This window comes from Antechinus flavipes, chromosome 2 (assembly GCF_016432865.1).
Source record: "Antechinus flavipes isolate AdamAnt ecotype Samford, QLD, Australia chromosome 2, AdamAnt_v2, whole genome shotgun sequence".
In the NCBI taxonomy this organism is placed as follows: Eukaryota; Metazoa; Chordata; class Mammalia; order Dasyuromorphia; family Dasyuridae; genus Antechinus; species Antechinus flavipes.
This window is the reverse complement of record NC_067399.1, coordinates 683,311,823-683,332,570: the sequence shown is the minus strand read 5'-3', so window position 1 is coordinate 683,332,570 and position 20,748 is coordinate 683,311,823. Positions and strand designations below refer to the sequence as shown.

Here is a 20,748-nt window from a genome sequence, read left to right as displayed (position 1 = left end):
GGACTTCTAAGTTACATGAGCAAAAAAACTGGCAAACTAGACATTTTCTCCAATTTCTATGACTTCTCAAACCTCTCAAAAACAGAAATTACGTGCTAAAGTTAAAGCAACTTCAGATGTCTCCTTAGTCTAGGACACTTGGAACACAAAAGATTTTTTTTTTAAAGAATCCAGAAGCCAAGCTAGTGACCCTGAGCTCATTCAGAAACCCTCCCCTACCTCTTGCACTCAAGGCCAAATGAGCCCAAGAACACAAAACAGGTGTTGTAACACTCCATTTCACCTTGTTTCTCCCTTACCTCTTTCCAGTGCCTCAGAAGCTCCGGCTCCGGGCTTCAGAAGTTTGTTTGGGACTCACCATTCAGCCTAGTCACATCCCTTCGGGAGCAAAATCCGGCCGAGGGCTGCAACCCAGAAGCACAAGTGCTGAGGGAGACCTGGCTCTCAACCAGAGAATTGAGGAACACACAGGAGCAGCACAGGTCACCATGTAGGTGGGGGAAAGGGAGCCTGTGCAGCGCTCCGCCAAGCCTGATCAGCAAAAGGCAGCACAGACAGAGACCTAAGGTGGAAGGTGATCTGTGGATTTCCAAGCGTAGATGGAACCCAAGAAGTTTTGAGATCTAACCCTCTAATGAAACTACAGTCAGAGAGGAGGGAGTCAAGAAATGGGTAATAAGGCGAATGAGGGGTAGGGTGAATAAAGGTACCGAAGATCTCAAGGAAAAAAATCTCAACAAGCTTGAAAATAGGATAAATAAACAAGAAAAAACAGAAACAAGCAAAGAAAATCTGAACCTCAGAGATCACTGTAAAGAGTTAGCACAGTGCCTGGTACATAGTAGATATGGAGAAGATGACATATATATATATATTACATATGTATATAATATTTCTATTATATAATAGTTATATTATTGTTATACAAAACATATTATATAATAAATATATATTAATAGTTATTAATTAATTTGTTATTATTACTAATTAGTGTTACTGGTCTATGAAAATTTCAAGCTCCTTTTAAGTGCCATTTATAAGAATCCATCTCTGATTTAAAGGGTTGTTCTGGATGTATGAGTGGGGTTCAATATTAGGAAATTAGGAAATCTGGTCTATTGAACCACAGCGAACAAGTAACTGGTAACTGTGAGGTCCTTTTGGCAGGGACACCTGAGAGATGCTCAGTTCACGTTCTATGATTCGAGACAACAGCATCACCAAAACTGAGCAAAGAATTCTCTCCAGACTACTCTAAACCACACTACACCACACACACACACATACATTCACACATACACATACACACTCACTCACAGACACAGACACAGACACACACACTCAAACACACTCATGCACACACTCATACTCACAGACACACACACTCCCTCATAGACACACATACACACACTCACACTCTCACACACACAGGTACACACACTCACACTCACTCTCTCTCTCTCTCACTCACACACACACACACACACGCACGCACACTCTGAGGGGCACACAGATTCGAACTGTTGAGAAGCCCTGTCATTCTCAGGATACACACACTCGTCATGAGCCATCCATGGGAACTCCACCGTGCTCCAGGTTTCTCCCTGGCATTCAGCCAATCATTTGAGTAAGAGGTTGCTTAGTCCCTGAGAGGCTTTGGGGAGCTCTCCCGGAGGCTCCCAGAGGACCAGTCTGCCCACTGGTGCCTCCCTCTTCTGTTCTCTGCTCTGCTCTTTAGGTCTCTATTTTCCACCAGGAAGAGGAATCTTTGCACTGGGTCCCTAACAAGTTTTCCTTCCTAGGCTTCTCTTGGGCTCCGAGTTACTGAAGCTTCCTTGAGGCAGAGAAGGGTCGTGATGGCTACCGCGTCCTTCTCCAAATTAAGTAAAAAACTGAGAACTAGGTGACAATTATTATCACTGTCCCTGGCAGCTGTTGTTGTAAGTATAGCAGCAGCATTTTCATAGTGACTCTGTGGCCCCATTTAGGTTTTTTCTGGCACAAATATGGGGGTCATTTCCTTCTCCAGCTGATTTGGCAGATGAGGAAACCAAGGCAAGCAGGGTGAAGTGACTAACTGCCAGATCTGAGCTCAGGAAAATGGGTCTTCCTGACTCCAGGCCCAGTCTGCTATTCACTGTGCCAACTAGCTGCCCACTGAATTTCTACTTCTCCTCTGAAGTTAAACTTGAATGTCACGTCTTTTGGGAATTATCCTTTCCCCCAGAACCCCCAGAATCCTACACTTGCACCCCTCTGGAGAAGTAATCACGTGATATTGTCTATGGTACCTGTACTTGTGCCGTTCCCTATCTACCCACCACTAGACCGTGAGTTTCAATGAAGGCAAGAGAGGTTCTTTTACCTAAAAGTCGTTATCTCCCACAGCATGCTGAGTACAGGGCTTTGCACACAGTAGGTGTTAAATAAATGTCATTGTCCTAAATGCCAAGTCTTGCAGTGGGTTCCAGAGAAGCAAAAACAAAGCAAGCCAAACCCAGTCCCTCCATGCCAGGAGCTCCGGATCCGGTGGGAAGAGGGAGATCTAAGGCACGGCAAACGACTACAACACAACAGAAGTGATGTTGCAAAGGCAGGATCTTGGACTCAACATGAGTTTTGACCTCTTGTCTCCCTCTCAGCTTCTTTGAGAGTCACGCCCTGTGATGGATAGACCACTTTGTCTCAAACTGACCTAATGCTGGCTGTCTCTTAAACATTTCCTACAGAAGAGGAGATGGTTAAATGTGTGGGTAGACTTCAAAGGGCAACTCTCTGCAAAATACAAGGAAATGAACTGTCCAACTGGAAGCTGAGCAGCCCCAGAGCTGTCCGTGGTGGGAGCCTGAGCTGAGATGTCCGTGCTCAGCCTGCCCGCAGAATGGGAACACTGACAGTGGAGGCTGAAAATCCTAAATCGGATCTAAATCAAAGTTCAATCATAAAAAAGCTTCAGAAAAAAAGACATAGGGAGTAGGTAGGAGGAACGAGAGGAGAAGGGAAAATGCTCACTGCAGGTTTTGTTTACAGGGCTCCAGGACAGCCTGGTCCTTATGGACCTCGGGACAAAATTAGCAGAGGACGCTGCAGAAGTGAGCGAACTCTGCAGGCACTTTGGGGTCCAGTGCCCCCCTCACTGTCCAAGTTGAGATAAGGAGAAGCAGCAGGCTTTGTTGAAGCAAAGCTGCCCACCCTCTTCCCCTGTCCCCACTTTCTGAGGCTTCAAGTAAGAGAAGCTGAAAGGCTACCCAAAGCATTCCTGCCCCTTTTCATCCTCCGGCCCAGCTGGAGTCAGAGGCTCGCTAGTTTTGGCTCATTGCCTTCCAGTTATTTGGGGGCAGACACTAAATTTCAACAGAGATGAGCTTTTCCTCAATGTTGTCTCATTTCCAAGGCTCTCGAGACAGGATGTCTATACCTGCCCAATGGCCTAAATGCTGAGAAGCCCAAATAGTCCCTGAGCTCTGCCCCAACAAGGAAAGGTTGAACTAGCAGTTAAGGACATTTCTAGATAAAGTACCCATTTCTGGGTGGCCATAGTCTGATCTAAAGGGACTGATACTGGCCCAGAGGAGCCCAGCCCAGAGGCCTTTGTCTCCTCCGGGTTCCAAGGGAATAAGCTTAGGACATCCTTTCCTATTTGATGAAAGCAGGTAGAGAGAATGTCAGACCTGAATTCAAATCAAGACTCAGACACCAGTTTCATGACTCTAAGCAAGTTGATTAACTTTAAAGTGGAGATCATGGTTTTGTATTTCAGGGATGTTGTACGAATCACAGAATATTCGTTAAGTATTCAGCACAGTGCCTGATGTAAATATTGTTTAAAATGCTTGTTTTCTTCCTCCCTTCCTTCCTCCTTCCCTTTCTCCTCCCTTCTTCCCTCCCTCCCTCCCTCCGTCCCTTCTTACCTCCCTCTGTCCCTTCCTTCCTTCCTTCCTTCCTTCCTTCCTTCCTTCCTTCCTTCCTTCCTTCCTTCCTTCCTTCCTTCTTTCCTTCCTTCTTTATTTCCTTCCTTCCTTCCAAAAAGACTGCGACCCAACAATTCTCATATTCTATGTCTGGAAGTCTTGGACAATAAAATTAGACCATATCCTTAGAATTCAAACTCTGCACTTTATATCATAGTTCTTGTGGAAATGCCCTGCATGGAACCCAAACCAGTTCTCACTGACAATGAGACTCTTCTCCATATGTTCATATTCACAGATGACATTGTACACATCTTGTAGAGCCCTGGAACGCCTCCATTTCTCCCCAAGGCTTGCCTCTTTTAGCTCTAGAACTTTCCCTCTGGTTATTATCTATTCTGTATGTCAGTGCTATCGTACACAAATAGAAATGGGGTTCACTAATCTATATGTAAGGATCCCTGTAGACTGAATATTGAATTGATTTTAAAATATAATGTTATCTGCATCTTGTTGTATTTTTTTATTTCATAAAATATCTCCCAGTTAGTTTTTGCCTCTTTTGGGCCGTCATCAGGAGTGTTATGGGTCACATGTGTGGCAGGTCTGCTATACATTTTTTGTACACAGTTGTTTGCATGTCCTCCACCATTAAATGATGTATTCTTTAGAACATAGTTTGTCTTTTGCCTTTCTTTGTATCTCCAGTATTAAGCATAGTGCCTAGCATATAGAAGGCACTTAATAAATGCCTGACTTGACTGACTATTTTTAACTTCATGGTTCAACCCAAGAAAATGAAATGGTTTCCCCAGTAGAAATAACATGAATGAAGCATCAGTATCTGCTTTGGTTCTGCCCCTAAAAACCATAGCATCTTTCCAGCTGACTAGCAGCTGAGAATTCCTCTACTTGTTTGGTTCCCCTATTAAAATGTGAGTTCCTTGAAATCAAGCACTGCCCTGCTCCTTTCTTTGTAACCTTTAGACTTAACATAGTGCTTTTTGTACATAGTAAGTGCTTAATAAATGATTTTTTCATTCATCCATTTTCTTGTAGTTCCATTACCCCATCCATCCATTAGTTCTTCCCCCACAACTCCCTGTACACCTGCCCAGGTAGTCTGAGTTATTTTTTAAATCCTCTTCATGGAGGACTCTCTCATCACATTTTACTACAAAACAATAATCATCAAAACTCTCTGGTACTGGCTTAAAAATAGAAATGGATTTACGGAGTAGACTAGACAGAAGAATCAGAGACAAACTCAATAATCCAAAGATACATAAACCCCAAAACAAATTACTTGAGTAAGAACTTCCTAATGAACAAATCTTTATGGGAAAATAGCTTGGAATAAATTCAGTCGAGACTGGCATTTTCTACTTTGAACCCAACAGCTACAGTCTCCCCCACAGAAACCATGACTGCTGGTACCAACCATATCTTTAAGAGGAAATGGGATCTAAAATGATTGTAGACAATATAAAGTACTTGGGATTCTACCTACCAAGACAAAACCAGGAACTATATGAATACAACTATAAAATACTTTTCGCACAAATAAAGTCAGATCTAAACAATTGCTAAAATATTAATTGCTCATTGGTAGGCTAAACCAATATAATAAAAATGGCAATTCCATCTAAGTTAATCTATTTATTCTGTGTCACACCAATTAAACTATCAAAAATCATTTTATAGAAAAATAAAAATAATAATAAAATTCATCTGGAAGAACAAATACTCAAAGATATCAGAGGAATCAATGTGGAAAAATAACATGTGACCCAGCGAAAGAACTCTGGGAGATGACTATGAACCACTACATAGAATTCTCAATCCCTATATGTTTGTCCACCTGCATTTTTGATTTCCTTCACAGGCTAATAGTACACTATTTAAAACTCCGATTCTTTTTGTAAAGCAAAATAACTGTTTGGACATGTATATATGTATTGTATTTAACTTATGCTTTAATATATTTAACATATATTAGTCAACCTGCCATCTGGGGGAGGGAGTGGGGGGAAGGAGGGGAAAAATTGGAACAAAAGATTTGGCAATTGTCAATGCTGTACAATGACCCATGCCTATAACTTGTAAATAAAAAGCTATTTAAAAAAAGAAAAAGGACATGTGAAAGAGATAATCTTATCATTCCAGATCTCAAACTGTAAAACAAGTTCATCCTAGCTAAATACAGGAATGGTGGATAAGATTAAGTACAAATTATACTGCAGCAAATGACATAGTAACCTGGTGTACGATAAACCCAAAGATCCAAGCTTTTGGAACAAAAAACTCATTATTTGACAAAAACTGCTAGAAAAACTGGAAAACAACCTGGCAGAAATTAGGTATAGACCAACATTTCATGTTTTATACCAAGATAAGGTCAAAATGGGTACATGATTTACACATAAAGTGTGATACCATAAGCAAATTAAGAAAACATTGAATATTTTATTTGTCAGATTTATGGATAGGAGAAGAATTCAGATCCAAAGAAGAAATAGAAAGCATTACAAACAAAACCAATACAAAATTATAAGGAAATCATAAAACAGGGGAAAATATTTTGCCACAAGTATCTTTGATAAAGGATTCATCTCTCAAATACATGAGTCAAATTTATAGGAACATAATCATTCCCAATTGGCAAATGGTCAAAGTAAACAAACAGCAGTTTTCAGATGAAGAAATTAAAGCTATTTACAATTATATGAAAAAATGCTCTAAGTCACTACTGATGAGGGAAATGCAAATTATCTAACTAGTTCACCAACACACCACTTCATATCTATCAGAGGCGATAATTTGACCAAAAAAAAAAAGGAATTTGATGTTGGAGGGAATATGGGAAAACTGGGACACTAATGTATTGCTGGGGGAGTTGTGAACTGATCTAACCATTTGGAAGAGCAATTTGGAACTACACCCAAAGAGTCATAAAACTATGTATGTCTAAGTCTATATCCCAAAGATATCCAAAAAAAAGGGGGAGGAAGACCTATTTTTATAAAAAAAATATTTATAGCAGCACTTTTTATTGTGGCTAAGAATTGGAAATCAAGGCATGCCCATAATTGGGGAGTGGTTAAACAAGAAGTGGTATATGATTGTAATTGAATATTATTGTGCTATAAGAAGTGACAAGCAGTTAAACAAAATAATAACAAAATCTATATGCAAGAATTAAGGGTCAAGAATATCAAGAAAATTAATGAAAAAAATGGAAAAGAATGTAGCCTAGCTGTAGCAGACTTAAAACTATATTATAAAGCAGCAATCATCACAACTATTTGGTACTGGGTAGATGACAGAGTGGTGGATCAATGGAATGGATTAGGTACACAAGACAAAATAGAAAATGATTATAGTAATCTATTGTGTGATAAACCCAAAGACTCCAATTTCTAAGATAAGAACTCATTCTTTGACAGGGACTGGCGAGAAACTGGAAAAAGTATGGCATAAAATGGGCATAGACCAATATCGCAAAATAAAGTCAAAATAGATTTAGACATGATTTAGACATAAGGGTGATACCATTAACAAATTAGGAGAACAGGGAAGAGTTTATGCATGCTATTTATGGAGAAAGAGGAATTTATGACCAAATGAGAGATAGAGAACATTCTGAAATATAAAATGAATAATTTTGATTATATCAAATTAAAAAGTTTTAGTAAAGAAAATCAAGATTAGAAGGAAAAAAGCTGAGAAATAATTTTTACAGCCAGTGTCTCTGAAAAAAAGGCCTCATTTCTCAACTACATAGAGAACTGAATCAAATTTATAAGAATACAAATTATCCCCCAATTGATAACTAGTTAAAAGATATGAATAGACAGTTTTCAGATGAAGAATTTAAAGCTATCTATACTCATATGTAAAAAGTGCTCTATATGACTATTGATTATAGAAATGCAAATTAAAATCATTCACACTTATGTTGTTTAATGTGGCAGAAAGAGAAATGATTCAACATTTGTTGGAGAAGATGTGGTAAAATTGGGACACTAATATATTGTTAGTGGAGTTGTAAACCACTCTAACCACTAGTTTATTAATGCATAAATACTACTTGATCTAGTAGTACTCCTATTAATTCTGTATCCCAAAGAGATGGTGAAAAAGGGAAAAATAACTACATGTACAAAAATGCTTATAGTAGCTCTTCTTGTCTTGGGAAAAAATTGGAAATCAAGGCAATATCCATAAATTGGGGAATGTCTGAACAAGTTGTAGTATGTGAATGTAATGGAATATTGCTGTGCTAGAAGAAATTATGAGCAGGCAGATTTCAGAAGGGCGACAGTAACAAGAGTCTCCAGACCTCTCAGCCCACGGCTCCAAGAATGACTTTTAAAAGGTCAGCAGGAAAGGTTTGAGACACTACAGTGTGAGAAAAGCCCCCAAAAACCAAGAGTGAGCTTTGGGAGTCACTGAATCAATAGTGGCAACAGCATCAATGATAGCCATGGCTTCCAGAGGTATCAGCCCATAGGGAGGGGAGTATAATGGCTGGACAGAGGGAGGTGGTAGGGGTCTCTTTGCTGGCACTAAGGCAGAATTTTATTACTTTGCCCATATTAAGATCTAGATAGCCATGCTGGCTCAAAACACAAGTCCTTAGGAAATAGAACCTTACTTTAATAAAGGAACCTACTTTAATAAATCCAAATAATAAGGTAGGAAAATGAGCAAACAACAGAAATTCCATCTAATTCCATCTAAGTTATAGAAAAAGATTCCGATAATAGAAAGTTACTATGGCTACCAAAAAAAAAAAGATCAAAATACACACTCAGAAGATAACAAAGTCAAATTCCCTACATCCAAACCTCCAAGAAAAATAAGAATTTGCCTCAGGTCATGGAAGGGATCAAAAAGGATTTTGAAAAATCAAATAAGAGAGGTAAAGGAAAAATTAGAAAAAGAATTGAGAATGGTACAAAAGGAAATACAAAAAGCTAATGAGAAGAATGCCTTAAAAAAGCCAATTTGGCCAAATGGGAAAGGAGGTACAAAAGCTCACTGAGGAAAATAATGCCTTAAAAATTAAAATTGAGCAAATGGAAACTAATGGCTTTCAAAAAAACAATAAAACCAAAAGAATGAAAAAATAGAAAACAATGTAATATATATCATTGGAAAAAAAATCAACTGACCTGAAAAATAGATCCAGGAGAGAGAATTTAAAAATTATTGGTCCACCTGAAAGCCATGATAAAAAAAAAGGAGCCTAAACATCACCTTTCAAAAATCATCAAGGAAAAAATATTAAGGAAAAATATCAAGGATATTCTAGTACCAAAGGGTAAAATATAAATTGAAAGAATCCAACAATCACCTCCTGAAAGAGATTCCAAGATGAAAATTTCCAGGAATATTATAGCCAGATTCCAGAAGAAAAGATCAAGAAGAAAATACTGCAAATATCCAGAAAGAAAGAATTCAAGTATAGTCACACACTATACAGTCAGGATAACACAAGATTTAGCAGCTTCTACATTAAAGGCTTGGAATATGGTAGACTGATTACACACCTCTCAGATCGGCTAAGATGAAAGGAAAAGATAATGATGAATATTGGAGGGGATGTGGGGAAACTGGGACACTGATACATTGTTGGTGGAACTGTGAACGGATCCAACCATTCTGGAGAGCAATTTGGAACTGTGCTCAAAAAGTTATCAAATGGTGCATACCCTTTGATCCAGCAGTGCTACTACTGGGTCTGTAAAGGAGGGAAAGGGATCCACATGTGCAAAAATGTTGGTGGCAACCCTTTTCATAGTGGCAAGGAACTGGAACTAAGTGGATGCCCATTAATTGGAGAATGGCTGGGTAAATTGTGGTATATGAATGTTATGGAATATTATCGTTCTGTAAGAAACGACCAGCAGGATGATTTCAGAAAGGCCTGGAGAGACTTACATGAACTGATGCTGAGTGAAATGAGCAGAACCAGAAGATCATTGTACATGGCAACAACAAGACTATATGATGATCAATTCTGATTGACGTGGCTCTCTTCAACAATGAGATGATTCAAACCAGTTCTAATTGTTCAGTGATGAAGAAAGCCATCTGCACCCAGAGAGAGGACTCTGGGAAATGAGTATGGACCACAACATAGCATTCTCATGCTTTTGCTGATGTTTACTTGCACTTTGTTTTCTTTCTCAGTTTTTCTCTTCTTGAACCAATTTTTCTTGTGCAGCAAAGTAACTGTATAAATATGTATACATATATTGAATTTAACATATATTTTGATATATTTAACATGTAATGGACTAGCTGCAATCTGGGGAGAAGTGGGGGGAAGGAGAGGATAATTTGGAACAGAAGGCTTTGCAAGGGTCAATGTTGAAAAATTACCCATGTATATGGTTTGTAAATACAAAGCTTTAATTTTTTTTTAAAGGAATATGGTAGGCTGGGGAGCTGTTGGAGCTACTATGAACTCCTTTCAGTGAGGCTCTCCTCAATTCTTTCTAAACATTCCTATTCTTCCCTTGATGTTCTATGGCTGTGAATTAGGAAACATTAGAATTTCTGAAGAATTCTGACCCCGAAATTAGGGGAGGACATATGGGTGCACAAGGACAGCCTACTGGCTACATACAAGAGGAGGGGACAAGAGAGAGAATACAGTAATTAGTCACGTAGCAAGGACTGACTACAAGGGAAAGACAAAAGATGGAATCCACGTTGGTTCTCAGGGAGAGGCAAAGAAGCCAGCCTTCCTTTGCAGCAGATGGAGCCCTTGAACCCATTTTACAAATATGAAATATAAATATTTCAATCGGGGGAAGAGGCCTGGAGGACTTACATCTCTGCTGGTACAAGCCAGCCCACAAAACCACAACAATGCTCTGGCTCTATCTGGGGATAAAAGTAAGAACTGAAAAGGGACAAAGTGTCTACACTCATCCACCTTCTGGTAAATTGGCTCATTTCTTCATTAAATGGAGTGAGTTAGACATTTGTAGAACCACAGGCAACTCTCCTAGGCTCAAAGTTGCAAAGCAAGTGCATGTCTACATGGTTAGAGAGTTTCCTTTCTGGAAATTTCCTACTCAAAAACACTCAAAGGTCTGAATGGAATAGGGAGAGACAGAGATAGAAACAGAGAGAACTGGAGACAGAAAGAGATAGGAAAAAAGAGAAGCTTAAGAAAAAAGAAGAGAAACTGAAAAGAGAAAGACAAAGAGAAGAAAGACTGAGAGATAGAAAAACAGAGGTAGAAAGACTGATATGAGAGGCACAAAAGAGATGGACAGACAGAGACACACACACACACAGAGGGAGCAGTGATATTGTCTGAGGTCAGAAGAAAGCATGTAATTAATTTAGGAGTGTTCCATAGGTCTAATAAGTCCAGAGCTTCACCACAGTGGACATCTTCTCCTTGAAGAGTACAGTTAGCATAACTCCATAAAGACCTCTTACAGAAGCCAAAGGCCTTCATTGATCTTCATTGAGGCTGTGGCCAGGCCAGAGGCCATTACTCATTACATAATCAGTCACCTCCTCTTTTGGTCACCCATCTCTTTGGTAGCCTCTCTTCCACTCCTCTCTGAGACAGAAGGAAACCTTTATGTCACCTGGTCTAGCCCACCTCAAAGGCCAAGGCAATGGAAAGCCCCTAAGCACTCACTTCAGAGGTTTCTGGCATTTTACACCTTCACAGGGAAGTCAGCCCATCCTCATTCTTGGTTTCTCTGCCCTGAATGTTCACTTAAGGTCACAAATGGGCTTGGTAGGGAGGGTCAGAAGGTAGGGCCTTCCAGCAACCTTCCATAAATAGAGCAGGAGTAAAGCCTGTAAGTATTGGCTCTTTGAACCCATTGTCTTGAGCCTGAATCTCTTTCATATAGTAAAATTACTTAAATCTTTTCTCTCCAAATCCCACATGAATAAAAAGTACTGTGATTGTAACCCATTAGCACTGACTACAAAGATTAATGGATCTGAATTAATCATTGAGATTATACAAAATCTAAAATTACCCAGAACAAGAGATTAACTTTCCCTCAGCCCAGACCCCACCATCTTTACAGCTTTTCACCAGGCAATCACATTAACTGAGCATGATTATAAATGGGAAGGGGATGGAGGGAAAAAGCCACCTCTAAGCTCTTGAAAACCACATTCTAAAATTCTTATTCAGCTTCTGGACTACCGCGGCCCTAAATCTCCCACAACGCTTTCAGGATCACAGCACTGTCACTTGGAAAGGATCTCCGATAGCATTCAGTGAGGGCAAGAAGTCTCCCTGGAGGGATGAGAGAGACCCAGGGATTTCTCCTTGATGCTTGGAATGTTTTTCCTCCTTGCCAGAATCTGGTTTCCTTTAGTATCTTGCCCAAATGACCCTTCTGTGGGAGGTCCTCAAGCTGCCAGTGTCTTCACTGCTTCCATTCACGTACAAATAAGTAATACAAGTACAGTTACTTTCTACCTGCTTTTCTATGTATTTTGTACGTCTGTAAGTATGAATTATGCTGCATAGTGTTTCTGTCAATAGAATGTAAACTCCTTGAATGCAGGTTTTGTCTTTGTATCTCAGGGACTTAGCAGTGGGTCTCACACACAGTAGAGCAACTGCTAATTGTTTGTTGATTGACTGAATAAACAGGACTGGATTTGAAGTCAAAAATGACTCCACCTAATTGTGAACGAACCCAACCATTCTGGAGAGCAGTCTGGAATTATGCCCAAAAAGTTATCACACTGTGCATCCCCTTTGATCCAGCAGGGCTACTACTGGGCTTATACCCAAAGAGATACTAAAGAAGGGAAAGGGACCCACCTGTGCCAAAATGTTTGTGGCAACCCTGTTTGTAGTGGCCAGAAACTGGAAACTGAGTGGACGCCCATCAGCTTGGCAATGGTTGGGTAAATTGTGGTATGTGAATGTTATGGAATATTATTGTTCTGTAAGAAATGACCAGCAGGATGAATACAGAGAGACTTGGAGAGACTTACAGGAACTGATGCTAAGTAAAGTGAGTAGAACCAGGAGATCATTATACACTTCAACAACAATACTATATGAGGATGTATTCTGATGGAAATGGAGATCTTCAACAAATAAAAGATCTAATTAAGCTCCAATTGATCAATGATGGACAGAAGCAACTACACACAGAGAAGGAACACTGGGGAATGAGTGTAAACTGTTTGCATTTTTGTTTTTCTTCCAGGATTATTTTTACCTTCTGAATCCAATCCTTCCTGTGCAACAAGAGAACTGTTCGGTTCTGCAAACATATATTGTATCTAGGATATACTGTGACATATTTAACATGTATAGGACTGCTTGCCATCTGGGAGAAGGGATGGATAGAGGGAGGGGAAAAGTCAGAACAGAAGTAAGTGCAAGGGATAATGTTGTAAAAATTACCCAGGCACATGTATTGTCAATAAAAAGTTATAATTATCTTTTAAAAATAAATAAATTCATATGTTATAAATATTTTTAAAAATGACTCCACCTTTGTCTCATCGAACTTTTGTGTGCTCTTGGGGAAAACCTTTCTTCACCTGTAAAATGAGGGAGTAGACACATGAGCAAAAATGTTTGTGGCAGCTCTTTTTGTAGGGGCAAAGAACTGGACACTGAGTGGCTGCCCATCAGTTGGAGAATGACTGAGTATATTGTGGTATATGAATATTATGGAATATTATTGTTCTGTAAGAAACGACCAGCAGGATGAATACAGAGAGGCCTGGGGAGACTTAATGAACAGATGCTAAGTGGCATGAGCAGAACCAGGAGATCATTGTACATAGCAACAACAAGATTATGTGATGATCCGTTCTGATGGCTGTGGCTCTTTCCAACAATGAGGTGACTCAGGCCAGCTCCAATAAACTTGTGATAGAGAGAGCCATCTGCACTTTTTAAAGAGAGGGCTATGAAGATTGAATGTGGATCACAACCTAGGATTTTCATCTTTTTGTTGTTTGCTTGTTTTTGTTTTCTTTCTCACTTTTTCCCTTTTTGATCTGATATTTCTTGTTCAGCGTGGTAAATGTGGAAATCTGTATAGAAGAATTGAGCATATTTCACGTATATTGGATTACTTGCTGTCTAGGAAAGGGAATGGTGGGAAGAAAGGGAGAAAAATTTGGAACACAAGGTTTTACAAGGGTGAATGTCGAGAGCTGTCTTTACATTTATCTTAAAAGTCAAAAGCTATTACAAAAAAAGAAAAAGAAAAAATGAGGGGGTAGAACTAGGCACCTTAGAAGGTAGAAGTAGATACCTTTTAAGGTCCCTTCCAGGTCTAAATCTTTCATCTGGTGAAAATTGAGTTAGTCAGTTTGACTGGAACATAAAATGGAGAGTCATGGGAAATCAGGGGTGAAAAAGATGGAGCCAGACTATGAGGGCTTTAAATGGTAACTTAGGGCTGGGGGCCACAAGGAGGCCTTGTAGCTCCTCAGCAGTAGACTATGACATCAGACCCGTACTTTAGCAATAGCATGTTGATGGCTGTGGACTGGATGGACTGAAAGCTGGAGAGACTGGATACAGAGGCAGCAGGTGGGAGGCAATGAAGACAGATGAAACTACAAAGCTCCTGCTGCCTAGGGGATCCTGGTCTCTATCTCACACCAACAAGCAAATGAAGATGGGGTTTTGATCTCTGGAGAAAGAATGAAAAGGCAAATGGAGTTAGGAAAAGCCATTTGAGTTTTCCTAGGGAACAAAAGCCACTTTGAAACCTAACCAGCCAAGGAATGATAACTCAACGGGGGTTTTCCAAGGAGGTGGTCTTATTAATTATTTCAAATCTCTTAATGGTCCATGTGAACCACAGCCTGCAAAGGGACTATAAAACCAGGGGAAGGAAGGAAGCAGACACCTGTGCCTCGGGATGGCTGAGTCCCTGATTAGAGATGGACACATCAGGACCAAGGACAGCTCTACTGTAGCACCTCCAAAACCCAACAGGAGCCCTTCTCTAAGCAATGGGCTATCAGAGCCCCTCGAGCCAGTCTTCAGGTCCCCAAAGAGCCTGTTGTGGACAAATTAAATTTTAAGAGTTAATAGCTTGGCTTACTCACAGCTGGTTTACAGACCAAATAGCCTACTAGAAGCAGCAAACCCCTTGCACAAGTACAAGGAAAGAAAGACACAGAAAGAAACAGATTGACAAGAGAGGAGGAAAAGGAGAGGGAGAGGAAGAAAGAAAGGGAGAGGGAGAGGGGGAGAGAATGAATATTACTTTATAATTCAGGCACCAGTTTTGGGGGCTGCATGTGCATTAGTGTAGTCACCTTCAATGGGACCATCTGACACTGACCAAAAACACACATCCTGGAACCCTAAGGGCCTTAATAATAATAATTAGTATTTCTATAGCACTTACTGTGTACAAACTTACACTAAGTATACAACAAATTTACCATTATCTCATTTCATCCACACAAGGACCTTGGAAGTAGGTGTTATTATTATCCCCCTTCACAGATGAGGAAAATGAGGCAAACAGGTTAAATGACTTTCTGAGAGTCTCAGAGTAGTAAATGTTTGTGGCCAGATTTGAATTCAGGTCTTCCACAGCACTACCTATCTTTTTCTCCCTTCCCTAAGAATCACAGCCTCGGCCTCCGGTTGATGGGATAATACATCCTTTATTTGTTTTCTGATATTCTCAATCAAATTTACCTTGAAAATAAAAATTGACAACATAGTGAAGCAAATCTTCAACTTCTTGTCCCACTGAAATTCACCCAACTTCTCACCGACCAAATAAATCCTTGGGAGGTTTTTTGGACCACCGTGACATCTCATAAACATATGTTTCTTTAATTCATGAGCAAATGCTCCAAATCATGAACCATGATTAGAAAAAAGTCGCTCAAAACAATGGTTCCCCTCATACCCCGAAAACTGACTGAATGGATACTATCAATGCTGGAGGGGCAGGGGAAATCCAGGCACATTAATACATTGTTGGTGAAGCTGTGAATTAGCACAATTATGGAAAGTAATTTCAAATTGTCAAACAAAACGACTTAAATGTCCCTTTGACCCAGAGATCCCACTGCTAAGCAGCTCTCCCGAGGAGGTCACTGACAATGAAAAAGGCCCCAGAGCCTGATAGCAGCAGTATTTGTGTTAGCAAAGAACTGGAAACAAAGTAGAAAACCAGGGTCTGGGAAAGGATTAAACAACACTCTGGGGTACTGGAATATCCTAGACTCTTACAGACCTGATGACCACAGAGAAGCCTGGGAAAGCTTTTATGAACTGATGCAAAGTCAGGAAAACAACCCACAATGACGAGCACAATATAAATAGGAAGCTTGAGCAGCACAACAGGACTGAAAGTGAATGTTTCCAAACTATAATGAAGCAGCCTGGCTCCAAAGAATAGGTGGGAGAAGCCCCTTCCCTGGTTCGTCTGCAGAGATCTGGCACAGCGTCACCCCTTAGACTGGTTTCATTGTGCTGAGCAGTTTTTCTGCTTTTTTTTCCTCTCTCTTTGAACAGAATTATAGAGAGGGAAATCTAGGCAAAAACAAAAAGCATCCAAACAAATCTCTTTTGGAAATAAAAGGGGATACTCAGGGCATGTTGAAGTCCATAGGAAAATGGAGTCATTTTCACCAAATGCTGTCAGTCTGAAAGGAGGCTGGCCAGTCCAACCTCTTCCTATTAAAAATGAGGAAACCAATCCCCAGGGACATTCGATGGCCATCCATGTTGTCAAAAAAAAAAAAAAAGAATTTGAATCCAGGCCCTTTCACTCCAGAACCAGTTTTTTTTTTTTTTTTTAATTTTCCATGTATGGTCTCAAGCCAAATGAGTTTGGCACAGAGAAAATGTGGCTAAGGTTTCCCCACAACTGCAGCCAACTTTGGCTTCTAGGAATTGGGGGTTGTGGACCACAGCTGGGGATGAAGGATGGGGCAGCTCAGCAACCCCCCAACAAGTATCTTGGAACTCTCCTCGTCATAAGTACAGGGTTCTTGGGAAGCCAGATGTCACGACCAACAACCCCCAAATCAAGCTAAACTGGAGGCAGAGACTCTGGGGAGCAGCTCACCTGGCTGGGAGGAGGGGAGCAAGGTGCCCCCACCACAGTGACAAAAAACACCTCGTCCTCCGAGCCGGGGAAGCCGGCCTCCCGGCATCAAGCCTATTAATAGAGACGCCCCAAAGTGCTCTTAGCTCCAGGAGCTGCACAGGGTCACACAAGCCTGGCCCTCAGACTGTCCCTGACCAAGCAGTCCCCCGGATTCTTAAGAAGTTCACAAAACCAGCATATACCTCCTACACTCACACTCATACACACACACTCACATACACATACACATTCACACACATACTCTTAGGCACACTCACACATACTCACTCACATATATACTCCTACACACATACAAACTCTCACACGTACTCACAACAGACACACACACACTCACACACACACTCACACAATCACACACACTCACACATACACAATCACACTCATACACACACACTCTCACACACACATATACACTTACATACTGTCACACACACACACACATACATACATTCCCCCCCACACATATACATACTCACACAATCACATACACTCATACACATACATAATCACACTCATATACACATACACACACTCATACACATACACACTTACTCACACACACTCACTCTCCCACACACATATACACACTCACATGCTGTCACATATGCATACACATATACATTCTCCCCCACACATACACATACCCACACACATATACACACTCACATGCTGTCACATATGCATACACATATACATTCTCCCCCACACATACACATACTCACACAATCACACACACACTCACACATACACAATCACGCTTATATACACATACACACACTCATATACACATACACACACTCATACACATACACACTCACTCTCTCACACACATATACACACTCACATGCTGTCACACACACATACACACATACATTCCCCCCTCCACATACACATACTCACACAATCACACACACACTCACACACACACAATCACACTAATATACACATACACACATACACACTCACTCACACATACACACACTCACATACACATACACACACTTAAATTCTCACATATACACTCTCTCACACACACACATACACACACTTAAATTCTCACACATACACTCTCTCACACACACACACACACACACACACACACACACTCACTCCACTATGCACATTTCTAGTTTGTTTTTCTCATTCTCCTCCCAGCAGGAAGAGAGAACAGCCGGCTCTCCCTGTCCATGCCCTCTCCCTGCCAACATGTCTCCCATGCACGTACCCTGGATTCCCATTCACTCATCTCCCCCATTCCAGGGAACAGCAGAGCTAAACATGAATCACCTCTGAGCCGGAGGTATTCACAGCAACCTTCGAAATCCTACACAAGCGACAAGGTCAGGCAAGGGACAAAGACTTCTCCTTTTCTGGGAAGTATTCCGGTGCCCAGGCAGGGAGAAGGGCCTGGGCAGGAGCTGGGCCCCCAAGCAGCATCAACTCTCCCAAGGCCTCTTTGGGCCAGGACCTGACATGGCAACCACGGGTAAGGAAATGTCTCTGGCAGCCGGGCTGGGCTCCCGGCTCCCACCCACTGCAACCTCCCCCATTGAGTTCAGCCCAAGGGAATTCCAGAACAAACTAACATTGGGAACCAGAGACTGGAGAGGAACGAGAGACCCCAAGGCCAGAAGCCCAGCCCTCCTTTGGGCTTTTGGATCAGAGGATGTGGGCATCCCTTCTCCCCCCCTCCAAACCTGAAGAACCTCTAAGAGGAGCAGCCGTTCTGAACCCTAAAGTGCCCAGACATTATTGGTGATAAAATCTGCTCCTTGGGCCTTCCCTCTTGGTCACCCCAGGAAGAGGAAAGCAGGTTGGAACAGAGGAGGATGCTCCTATGTCCATAGGTGAGCTTGAAGTATTGCAGAAGCTCTGGGGAGCCCCATTTTGGGGGATCTTTGTCCCTCAACCAGTCCTAACATGATGGGATAAAGAAGGGGGGCAATTTGGGCTGCTCAGAAGCAAGCTCTTCTTTCCCAGCTGCACATGCTGACAGGCCTCCTCTGCTCCCCAGCCAGAGAAGGAGGTGAGGGCAGCCCTGGCCTACTGCAGCCCAGAAATGGGTGGGGGCAGGGAGATAGGGATGCAGAGATGGAGGGATGGAAGGATGGGGGGATGGAGAGATAGAGGGATGCAGAGATGGAGGATGGTAGGATGGAGGGATGCAGAGATGGAGGATGGAAGGAAAGAAGGATGCAGAGATGGAGGATGGAAGGATAGAAGGATGCAGAGATGGAGGATAGAGGGATGGAGAGATGGAAGAATGCAGAGATGGAGGGATGGAAGGATGGGGGATGGAGAGATAGAGGGATGCAGAGATGGAGGATGGAGGGATGCAGAGATGGAGGATGGAGGGATGCAGAGATGGAGGATGGAGGGATGCAGAGATGGAGGATGGAAGGATGGAGGAATGCAGAGATGGAGGATGGAAGGATAGAAGGATGCAGAGATGGAAGGATGCAGGGATGGAGAAATGGATTGGAGGGCTGCAAAGATGGATGAATGCAAGAATGAAGGGAGGGAAGGAAGGCGGGAGAGAAGCAGGGATGAAGGATGCAGGAAGCAAGGTGTACGGAAGGCAGAAGCACTACTGCAGGGCCCGCAGCCCCTCCCAGGCAGCCACAGCCTCCGCCCCGCAGCCTCGGAGGCTGACTCCTGGAGTCCGGAGCCGCGCTCTAGCGTCTCCAGGCATCCCGTCCGCCCTTCCCTTTCCTCTCCCCTGCCCACCCCCTCCTCCCTCACCTGGCCGCGCCCGGGCCGCTCTCTGCAGCCCGCCGCCCCCCTCCGACCCTCCGAGCGCCGCGAGCTCACCTGGCCGGGTCAGGGGGCCCAGGGCTGCTGGGCCGGCCGCCTTCGGGAGCGGGGCGCCCTCATGCCCCTGCGGGCGGGCAGGGACGGGGATGCCGGGAGCGTCCCGGAGCGCTGGAGCGGTCAGCTCAGGTCAGGTGAGGCCCCCTCCCATCCCTGCTCTCGCTGGCCCGGGAAGGGGGAAGGCTCGGCCCCCGCCCCGCCCCGCCGCGCCCCGGCCCGGCCCCCTCCCACGCCCAGGCAGAGCAGTGGGCGGCCGCCTAGCTGAGCAACGTCGCTCGCTGCCTCCGCTGCCTCCGCTGCCGCCGCACCAGGAGCGCCCGCACGCCGTCCTCCCTCCCAGGGGCTGGGCTCCGAGCGAGCGAGCGGAGCCACCCCGCGCCGGGTGCGTCATCCCCAAGCCCGGCCCAGAGCGCGGCCGGCCCACCCTCCGGACCGAGGGGAGGGAGGGAGGCAGGAGCAGGCCGAGGCGGGGGAGATGGGGCTGGCCCCCCAGGGAGCGTCAGCGCTGACCCAGCCCGGGGTCCCTCCGCTCTCCCTCCTCCCTTCCCCTCCCTCCTCCCGCTCTCTCCTCCTCACCTTCCAGCTCACCATCTCTTTCCCTCCCCTCCCTCCTTTCCATCTCCTTCTCCCCATCTTGTTCTCCTCCTCACCTCTCTCCCCTCCCACTTTGTTTCTTCCCCCCTCCTCCTCCTCTTCTTCCTCCTCCGTGCTCTTCCCTCCCCTCCCTCACCTCCTTCGCTTCCCCCTCCTTCCTTCCCCTCTCCACCTTTTTCCCACCATATCTCCCTCCTTCCCACTTTCCCTTTGCTTCTCTCTCCTCCTTTTCCCTCTTCCTCTCCCCTTTCCTCCCCCTCCTTCTTCCTTTCTCCTCCTTTTCTCCTCCTCCTCCCTTTCTCTCCTCCTCG

At 43.1% G+C, this 20,748-nt stretch overlaps 1 protein-coding gene across 37 annotated transcripts in view; it reads right to left on the bottom strand.

Moving 5' to 3' along the window:
* The window catches only part of JAKMIP3 (Janus kinase and microtubule interacting protein 3), a 179,096-nt gene extending 158,582 nt beyond the window's left edge, over positions 1-20,514 (bottom strand). For all 37 annotated transcript variants that reach the window (XM_051982747.1, XM_051982745.1, XM_051982751.1 and 34 more), the window contains exon 1: positions 19,844-20,514. The gene's annotated coding sequence lies outside the window, so the exon portion shown is untranslated. The remainder of the gene's footprint in view (positions 1-19,843) is intronic.
* Positions 20,515-20,748: the final 234 nt, after the last annotated feature.